The sequence below is a fragment of the Lacerta agilis genome, chromosome 1 (assembly GCF_009819535.1).
Source record: "Lacerta agilis isolate rLacAgi1 chromosome 1, rLacAgi1.pri, whole genome shotgun sequence".
Taxonomy (NCBI): domain Eukaryota; kingdom Metazoa; phylum Chordata; class Lepidosauria; order Squamata; family Lacertidae; genus Lacerta; species Lacerta agilis.
In genome coordinates this window covers 22,286,236-22,296,988 of record NC_046312.1, presented here as the reverse complement: position 1 = coordinate 22,296,988, position 10,753 = coordinate 22,286,236, and the positions used below count along the sequence as shown (strand labels likewise).

The 10,753-nt window shown below is 45.2% G+C and overlaps 1 protein-coding gene across 1 annotated transcript in view; it reads right to left on the bottom strand.

Annotated features, from left to right (window-relative positions):
* FOXN3 (forkhead box N3) overlaps positions 1-10,753 on the bottom strand; it is a 184,663-nt gene that overhangs the window by 157,642 nt on the left and 16,268 nt on the right. The window lies entirely within an intron of this gene.

Here is a 10,753-nt window from a genome sequence, read left to right as displayed (position 1 = left end):
TAGAATTTACAGACTGCGATTGACCCATTGGCTGTTGTTGATGTTGTTTTTCTGCAGGAATAAAAATTAAAGGATACACACACACACACACACACAAGCACTCCCAGCTTAGCTCTCATACCCAGCCATCCCCATAAGCTCACAGGCATCGCCACTCTCACACAAATCCCCAAAAAAGCAGAGATAGCTCTTCAACCCACACAAATGCCCACAGTATATAAAGAGGAGCTAGTCCACTTTCCCTGGTGGGGACATACTGGTATGTTAATGCCTCCAAGACAAGACAGGAGGATTGGAGTACTTGCTATTAAAAGAGAACGGAGACACGAGAACGTAAGCAAAGCCTGTTGGATCAGACCAAAGGCCCACCTAGGCCAACAACCTGTTCTCACAGTGGCCTTCCAGATGTCCATAGGAAGCCTAAAAGCAAGACCTGAGTGCCACAGGTGATGCTGACACAGTGAGCACTATCAGAAAAATCAAGGAACAATGAAAATCCTGTTACAGGTGGGTAGCCGTGTTGGTCTGCCATAGTCGAAACAAAATAGAAAATTCTTTCCAGTAGCACCTTAGAGACCAACTGAGTTTGTTCTTGGTATGAGCTTTTGTGTGCATGCACACTTCTTAATCTGAAGAAGTGTGCATGCACACGAAAGCTCATACCAAGAACAAACTCAGTTGGTCTCTAAGGTGCTACTGGAAAGAATTTTCTATTTTGTTTCGACAATGAAAATCCTGTGAGTTATGGCCATCTTTCGGTATGAAATGTATTCAAGAGGACAGGGAAAGGCAGATGGGTATTCATGTGGCTTCAGAATTGAACCCTAATGAGTCAAGCAGAACCAGTAAATGTAAAGAGAGCTTTGCTGGATCAGGCCACAGGCCCACCTAGTCCAGCAACATCCTGTTTTGATAGTGGCCAACCAGATTCCCATGGGAAGTTTGCCAGCAGGACCTGAGTGTAAGAGCTGCCTCCTTACTAGCAACTGGTATTGAGAGGCTGAAAGCCAAGGAATAGTCTTACTACAATGAAAAGGAGAAAGTGTAGTAAGTAGACCCTTCTTTATAATGATCAGAGATGGTCAGAGATGATCAGAGACCCTGCTCAAAATCTTTCCGGGGGGAGGGGGAGTGTAGCCAACAGCAATTTGCTTTTGTTTTCCATTGCCGTGCAAGTCATAGACACATTTCACATAAGCATCTTTTCCAAACCAGTAAGAATGTTACAGTTTCACAGCCTGCTGTGCTGCCTGACATGGCCTTCTCAGCCTCTTATCACATACAATGTTATTCCCATCCTTATCATCAACCCAAGTGCCAAGGACTCGGGCTCGGTGTCACTTTGCTTCAGCAGAAACTACAAGCAGCTTGCACAGAGCCAGACATTTCCATTGCTGTTGCCCATTTTAGTGGCTGCTCTGCTGTTTGGTGAACCCAAGTGCTGTGTTTCCCAAACTTGGGTCAATAGCTGTTTTGGGGCTACAATTCCCATCATCCCTGACCACTGGGAGTTGTAATAAAAACAAACAAACAGCTGGATGCCTAAGTTTGGGAAACACAGCCCTACAGGGTCAGCACATGAGTATTACTGACTTCAGGTCTTGGCTGTGGCCTTTCCGAGGCAGTTCATTGAGAAACCAAGCATGCTAAGACTGCAATTCAACCCCCTGTTGGGCCAGCTAGGGTGGAGGCATTGGACTGAACAAGACTGTCCTTCCACCCAGTCCACCCTGTGAAGAAATGCCAGTGTCACCCCCAAGCATGGAGCCCCCCCTTCCACCTGACAAACATGTCATGCTGCCAACAGAATCCTTGCCAGCCCCCAGAACACCTGAGCATTCCACCAGATTAATTTCGGGTCAGACACAGCAGAGCTACATTATTCTTAAACTTCTGTTTGTTGTGAGAACAGCAATATAAGGGAGAGACGTATATAAATATTCAACAGCAGGCAATAGGATACCCTCCAAGATGCATCCATCAACCCATTCCTGAGTGTTTGGAGAGACTGAGTTTCTCTTTCACGCTTTGTAAGTTCTCTTCAGGAAACAGTAGTGGAAGAGCATAAGGGGAGCTCTGTTGGGCCTAATCTAGACCACTGCTCTCAGTGGCCAACCAGATGGCTAAGGGGAGCCCACAAATAGGACATGAGCACAACAGTATTCTCCCACTCAGGACCCCCAGAAATGGGTAATTATTGTCTCAGTTACTGGACGAAGTACTCAGTCGCCATGAACAGCTGCCATTTTAAATACCACAAGCACACCTGCCACCATCAAAGGTAACATGATTGTAGCTTTATCTGGAGTGAGGTTCCATCATTTGACTGGTGTCCATATTTCACAACTGTTTATACAGTCCCAATTCTGTCGCACAAAGAAGGAAAACAATTCTACACGTGGAATTTTTCAGATGGAAACTCCAGATGAGGTAGAACCTGGAATTCCTCTCAAGTACATTAGCTAAGTGGCAAGTCTAATCTTCATCCTTTGAAAAGGCAAGAGTTCAGGGAGGAAGATTACATTTTATAGGTCTCTTGTAAAAGGCACACAGTTTGGGTTCCATTATTACTATTAAATCTCTTCCCCACCACCACTCCCACACACCCCCTTCCGCCGCTTTTGCCCCCCGGCTTTCTTGCTCTGCTTCTGAGGAGAAATGCTCACTTCCTATTAAAATGCTGCTTAATATTATTCAAGCTTAAATGGGTCGTACTTAAGGAGAATAAAGCTGCAGAGGAACTTGATTCAGGCTAAGGAAGCAGCAACTGCCAGGGGTGCCTAGTCACACACCTTGCCTAATGTGACTTTTATGTATTATGCAGGTACCAAGTGTGTGTGCATATGTTGAGGAATTGCCCCAATCCAGCAAGGGAGCTCCATGCATGTGTAACATGACTGAAGCAACGTAATGTAATACTTGATTGAAATAACAGAGTATTAGAGACCTGCAATCTAAACCAGCAGCATAAGTCTCTAGAATAAATCTGGTCCTGACAACACAGTCACAAGCCAAGCCAAAGGAACCTTAGCTGAACTCAACGAACATGGAATGGCACCACCTAGTGGTCGGAGGTGTTGCTTATGTAATCATTACAGTATCTACTGCACATTGTAAACTTTATGGGTGTGCCCACTGATATGGGTGGGGGTTTGCACCCTCATCTTCGGCCAACTGTCCCTTGCATCACCTTTAACCAGAGCTTTATTCAGACCAATTAGATCTTTCTGGCTTGGTATCCTCAGACTGGCCACAATTTCCCCCAGAGAGTGTTCTGAGAGTATATTTTGCTGCACCATCTGACCTCTTCATGTCAGTCAAGCATGGTAATAAGTCCTAATGTCACCTTTGACTAGATATTCTGACTGAATGCATGGATGGGGCAGAAGATCAGGCAGCTGTCTTGCCTCCAATCTCCACAGAACCGGCTGAAGGCAAAAAGGGGTATACACACGCACACAAGAGTTCCTAATCAAATGTGCAACCCTGTCAGGGATTGCACGGCTCCTTGCGAGGAGAGGGCGAAGGGAGGTCCTACTCGGGAGGAGAGCCGGGGCAAAGGTATTCCTTGTGAGGAGCGAGGGGAGAGAGATCCTCCTCTCGAGGAGGAGGGGGACAGGGGGGCTACTCGAGAGGAAGGGCTGGTTGGAGGTCCTGCTCAGGAGGAAAGCAGGGAAAGAAGTCCTCCTCAGGAGGAGGACTGGGAGAGCAGCTCTTCACGAGAGGAGGGCTCTCTATGTTAGAGGCAACTCTAGCCGCTTCTGTCGACGGACTCCTCCTCCTCCTCCTCTAGCCTTTCGCCTGAGCTCTCTCCAAGGGAGGGGGAGCTGCAGAGGCTTCGAGACTTTGGGCAAAGACCCAGCACTGCCAGCCAGAGAGGAGTTGAGGGAGAACTGCCGCTTCCGGCGCCAGCACAGCATCGGGAGGGGGGGGGGTCAGGAGGCACCACAAACGTTGTTTTAGGGTGCCAAGACTTTGGTGTTGGGCGGGAAACCGGAGAGGGGCTCTTCCGGATTCTGCAAGTGACTGAGCGGTCATGTTTTGAACTAGCTCTACACTGTAAATAGTAATGCACAATAAATAGTCTTAGCTACTGAAGGCTCTGTCGTTACTCATGAGCAACACTTGGGAAGATCCTGACAAACCCCAATAACAGGGTCAGTCCAATAATGTGCCACAGCACTCAGGCAGAGGATTGCAGGGGGCAGTGCCAGCAGATTGCACCTCCATTTTCTGTCCATGGGCATCATGGCTGACCAGCTGCTTAACTACCATGGGCTGTGTCCCACCCATCACCCATCCAGCTGTGGACATATATAGTCATACCTTGGATCCCAACCACCTAGCGAGTCGAATGTTTTGGCTCCCAAACGCTGCAAACCCGGAAGTGAGTATTCCGGTTTGCAAAAGTTCTTTGGAACCCAAATGTCCAAATGCGGCTTCTGCAGCTTCCAATGGGCTGCAGGAGCTGCCTGCAGCCAATCAGAAGCCACGCCTTAGTTTCCGAACGAAATCGAATGGACTTCCGAAACGGATTCCGTTCGACTTCCAAGGTACGACTGTATCACAAATCAGTCCTGATCTCAAATCTATAAAATATCTGCCTAGCACATGACACACCTTATAAGTATTTAAACATATATTGCAGCATAGATGCAAATCCCTATGAAAAAAGACAAACATTATTTTGGTCATTAAAAAAGCGATTTATTGATTTTTCACAAAAGCGCGTTCACAACAGAAAAGGAACATTATGACAATAACAACAACATTTCCTCCCACCAAATAATTACAAGTGTGAGACAGTTTTAATATACTCCACCACACATTATCAAAATAAATGTCTTCATTTTCTAAAGTGATTTTGTACTTCTCAGTACTTAGACCTCTCTTATTTTATCAGCTTTGTAGCTTGGAAAGGGAGCGAAGTTTTTTTTACCGTAATTCTTCTGTCGTTTTCATGTAACATTTGCCGCTTTCACATGGCTGCTGTACCCCAACTTCTGCATGACTATCGTACAGAAACTGTAAGTTGTTGTTGTTGTTGTTCAGTCGTTCAGTCGTGTCCGACTCTTCGTGACCCCATGGACCAGAGCACGCCAGGCACCCCTATCCTCCACTGCCTCCTGCAGTTTGGCCAAACTCATGCCAGTCGCTTCAAGAACACTGTCCAACCATCTCATCCTCTGTCGTCCCCTTCTCCTTGTGCCCTCCATCTTTCCCAACATCAGGGTCTTTCCCAGGGAGTCTTCTCTTCTCATGAGGTGGCCAAAGTACTGGAGCCTCAACTTCAGGATCTGTCCTTCTAGTGAGCACTCAGGGCTGATTTCTTTAAGGATGGATATGTTTGATCTTTTTGCAGTCCATGGGACTCTCAAGAGTCTCCTCCAGCACCATAATTCAAAAGCATCAATTCTTCGGCGATCAGCCTTCTTTATGGTCCAGCTCTCACTTCCATACATTACTACTGGGAAAACCATAGCTTTAACTATACGGACCTTTGTCGGCAAGGTGATGTCTTTGCTTTTTAAGATGCTGTCTAGGTTTGTCATTGCTTTCCTCCCAAGAAGCAGGCATCTTTTAATTTCGTGACTGCTGTCACCATCTGCAGTGATCATGGAGCCGAAGAAAGTGAAATCTCTCACTGCCTCCATTTCTTCCCCTTCTATTTGCCAGGAGGTGATGGGACCAGTGGCCATGATCTTAGTTTTTTTGATGTTGAGCTTCAGACCATACTTTGCGCTCTCCTCTTTCACCCTCATTAAAAGGTTCTTCAATTCCTCCTCACTTTCTGTCATCAAGGTTGTATCATCAGCATATCTGAGGTTGTTGATATTTCTTCCGGCAATATTAAACTGTAAGGGCCGTGAGCAATTTCCCTCTCCAGGTTTGTACGTAACCACTGTCTCTATAATTTCCAAAATCCTGAAAAGGGTAGACTACCACCTTAAACAAAATAAGAACAATATGAAAAGCTAAACTTTCATTCAAAATTTTCCGCCCATTTTCTTTCTGGTGGCTATTAATGCATCTTATAACGATGATTCCCTTGAGAAGAAAAACAAACAAAGCTGCAGTCTCGCTACTGGAAGATGGGAGTTAATTTGACACAGTTGCCATGGCTGAATAAAGCCGGACTACTGGATGATGTCAAAAGAATCTACAATGTGTTGCCGCAGCAGATTCAAAATGGACTCCCATAAGAATATTGTTTGCGCCCATTAAAGGCCACTTTTCACACACAAACACACTTTAGTAAATAGTACAGGCCTTGAGTTTCTAAGAGCCGAGCATTTTCAATTTTCAGTGGTAACTAAGGGCTTGGGGCACTGTGTACTTTACAGAATGAGGCCTAAGCACACGGCTTCAATTAAGGCATGGATAATGTATCTCCTGATGCATTTTGTTAACAAGTGCAGATTAACTTCAATTATTCATGGTAATGCTTCACACAGAACTAGTTAATGTGGTTTAGGGTATTCTGCAATGGTGATAAAAGTCTTACCTCTAAAAGAAACAAGTAGATAAATCATGAATGCTACCTCCCATTTGGGTGGGGTGGCCCCAGCTGACCCTATTTACTAAAGACGGTCTCACTCTGCTTCTGATTGCTCGCTCCTCAGGATTTAGGCTTTAGCAGTCCCATGGAGGGGGGTGAGGGAAGATCCATCTTGTCTGCAATGTACATATGTGAGAATGCCTGCGCATGAACAGTGAAGCACCACCAGACAATGCACAGCCTGTTACAGTGGTACCTCAGGTTACATATGCTTCAGGTTACATACTCCGCTAACCCAGAAATAACGTTTCAGGTTAAGAACTTTGCTTCAGGATAAGAACAGAAATCGTGCTCTGGCGGCGCAGCGAGAGGTCCCATTAGCTAAAGTGGTGCTTCAGGTTAATAACAGTTTCAGGTTAATAACGGACCTCCGGAACGAATTAAGTATACGTAACCAGTTACGTAATATATGTATTTCACAGGCTGCAGCTGCAGAGGTGTTAAGCAGGCAACCCAATGTCCTCCTTTACGTAGGAATGCCCTGCATTTGTTGGACTCTCCAAGGAGAGCCCTCCATTTTAAGGCAGGCTGTCTGGTCCAAGTCCAATTTCTGAAGGAAGGCCAGAGACCCTGAAGTGGCCCACCAACAGCACTCACAAAACAGGGTGAGCAGGTACACAGGTTGGCTTGCTATGGTGAGTTGTTTTGCCCTTCTATTTAAATTACAGTACTTCTTTCTAAGTGTGCATCTATCTATCTATCTTCTTCTTCTTCATGGGAAGGCCAATTCTGGATTCTCACATATTTCCACAGAAACCATCCTAAATATCTTCGCAGAAGCTTATGAAAAGCTTGGCCTATCGCTCAACATCCAAAAAACCAAAGTGCTGCATCGACAAGTACAAAATAACCCCTCTGCAGCACCACAAATCCAACTCAATGGTGTAACATTGGAAAATGTTGATCACTTCTCATATCTGGGCAGTTATCTTTCCACAAGGGCTGACACTGATGCCGAAATCCAGCATCCCCTGTGCATCTCTATCTGTAACTCAACATATGTAAATTTTATGGAAATTTATGGCTTTTTAAAAAAGCTATGTCACCCTATGAGTAATATATTGTAGGACGATTATCTTTTTTAGTATATCTTTAACTACATCTCTGCTAAATGTTTTTGATTCCTTCTTTTTATTAATGGAAATTGGGGAGGAGGCATTTGGGAGGTGTGGGGAGGGTATTTGGACAAGCAACAGCAGCAGAGCTTCTGTTTGAAAACATAGTCTGACTGCTGTCACAAGCAATCTTATGGACCTTCTTAATAGCCCAACCAATCCTATGTTCTCACATAGTGCCTCATATAATTCTATGATTCCAACCATAGATCCATCTGGTGTGGGAAATGTTTTGGCTTTCATATTAGCTTGTGTGTGTGTGTGTGTGTCTGGTTGTGTGTAACCTACAGCCAACAACCCACACAGTCTTCTCGTAGTCAAAATGAGGTGCAGCGCCCCACCCTCCCCAATTCCTTTATCACTCCATCAGTGAATGAAAAAGATTGTAATCATGATCAATGCCGGGCAGGAAAAAAATCATAGCAATTCTGCAATTATTTCCCTTCTTGTTCCTGCATGGTAATCTCATTGCGTAAAGTGAGAGCTTTCGTGAAATCCCCGAGCCTTGACTAACACTTGATATTGTCAAACAAGCATATTTTGTTCCTCCTTAGTGCACTTTAGGACGGCCGTGTATTTTTTGTTGAATCATGCAACCAGTTTGCACAGATTTTTGATGAATGAGTGAGTAGCACATCCGTAGGCGCTGACATCTCACTCAAAACTGTCATGAGCTATAAACATACAGAAAAGATACTTTAACCTCACTGGACAGTTGCGCATAAACACAGCGATGTTCTGGTGCCGTGCCAAATCTATAACTGTAACTTGTTCGGGGAACGTGAAACAAAGTTTTAGCATTTATCTGGAACCAATTCTAGTGTTCTCAGATCTATATTATAAAAACAAACAAACTCAATCACCAACCCTTTCCCTTAATGGAAACAAAGAACAACATTCACTCCAGCTTTGCCTTTTCCATTTTTCAAGCTTGGATATCACTGGGCATGTTTAATCGTATCAGTCCTGTACAGCAACAATCTGAAAAGGTCAAAACAAAATGGGAAGAGCCAACACTATCCTTGGTCCAAATCGCTCATCGTAATTCCTGTTGCACCAAAGACAGATCTGGCCTGAAAGCTTTCCATTAAGGTAAGTGGAAAAAGAAGTGTACTTGTTGTCTTAACTTTACTTTTCAATTGATCGGTTCTGCTCTGCGTGCTTGACTGCAATCGATGGGAATTTATCTATTAGCACAAGTTAGAGCAGGAAAGAGCTAAACAACATAACCAGAAAGGTCAGATATTACATATCTTCTGAAGTAAGAAAAACAAAAGCTTATGTTCATATCTGTATCAAGTAGCTATCAAATATCGCCAATGTGGTGCCCTGCATATACGTTGTTGGATTACAACTCCCATAATCTCTGACAACTGGCTATCTGGCTAGAGCTGATGGGAGTTGTAGTCTGACAGCATCTAGAGAGCTGGCTATCCACGTTTTGAAGGACTCAGAACAAGGAGCAGCAAGACTCCTCTTCTTCTCATAGTTGAGAGCCAGTGTGGTGTAGTGGTTAAGAGCGGTAGACTCGTTATCTGGGGAACCGGGTTCGCGTCTCCACTCCTCCACATGCAGCTGCTGGGTGACCTTGGGCTAGTCACACTTCTCTGAAGTCTCTCAGCCCCACTCACCTCACAGAGTGTTTGTTGTGGGGGAGGAAGGGAAAGGAGAATGTTAGCCGCTTTGAGACTCCTTCGGGTAGTGAAAAGCGGGATATCAAATCCAAACTCTTCTTCTTCTTCTTCTTCTTCTTGAAAAGGTCCACTTTTAGATGGTATGGGAAGAAAGGCAGTTTTGTCCAAATTACCAACCCTAGATTAAGACTCAGCAATTTCATCTTACTACCATCAAAGTGTTTGATTTCACAACTCATTAAGCAATGTCAGTTCACCAATGGAAGAAAAGTATGCTCTGAAAACGGAAACAGTTCTCCCTTGCAACTTTCCCCAACAATACATTGGGCAAAACATTGCATATTCATTTACTGCTCACTAAAACTTCAGGCCCAGAACATCAGAGCCACACTCGGGGCTTTATGTGTCTCATTAGCAAGGCTTTTGTGGCGGCATCTTAGGACACTTTTGCAAGAGGTGGTTGAACGGCTCCCGGACACTAACACGCAGAACAGGTGTCCAATATAGTCCTCAGCTGGTAAAAAGAACAAGAAAAAGGGTTTGAAGGTTGCTCCACGTTGTCTGAATGGGCATTCAGATGCAATTCAATGTAAGGAAGTCTAAAGGGATGCACATTGGATCAAAAAAGTCCTAACTTCACATATGTACAGTGGTACCTCGGGTTACAGGCGCTTCAGGTAACAGGCGCTTCAGGTTACAGACTCCGCTAACCCAGAAATAGTACCTCGGGTTAAGAACTTTGCTTCAGGATGAGAACAGAAATCGCGCGGCAGCAGCGGGAAGCCCCATTAGCTAAAGTGGTACCTCAGATTAAGAACAGTTTCAGGTTAAGAACGGACCTCCAGAACGAATTAAGTTCTTAACCCGAGGTACCACTGTACTTACTGGTGGTGACTAACCAAGGCAAAAACCTTGGGGTTATGGTGGATAGCTTGTTGAAGATGTGCAGCTGTGAAAAGGGCGAATTACATATTAGGGACCATTAGGAAAGGAACTGAAAACAAAATGGCAACTGCTAATGATTTGGAGCTTAGGATCGCCATTCAGTCAGGACTCCCACACGGGCTATTTGAGGCACAGGAGCTCCACAAAGGTTCTTTTCCAATGTTTATACAACAGCAAAGGCCAGGGTCGCAGGAGCCGGGTTGCCCCCAAGATTGGGGGAGGGGGCAGGCGCTGGCGTGTGTGGCACACATGTGATGTCACATGCATGATACATGCCACAAATCTTCCAACGTGGTGCAGGCCAAACCAGTGTGGGCTAATGTAAGGCTGTGCCAGCCTGCGCTTAGGTCGGTTCAACCTTGCACTAGGCCGCGCTGGTCCCCGCAGCATCTCTGCCTAGTTGTGCCACACTAGGCTAAGTGGTTCGACCTCCTCTGCCCCCTCAATATTTGGGGGCCTGCTAAGGAATATTGAGGGGGCTGATGACACCTCTGCCTGCT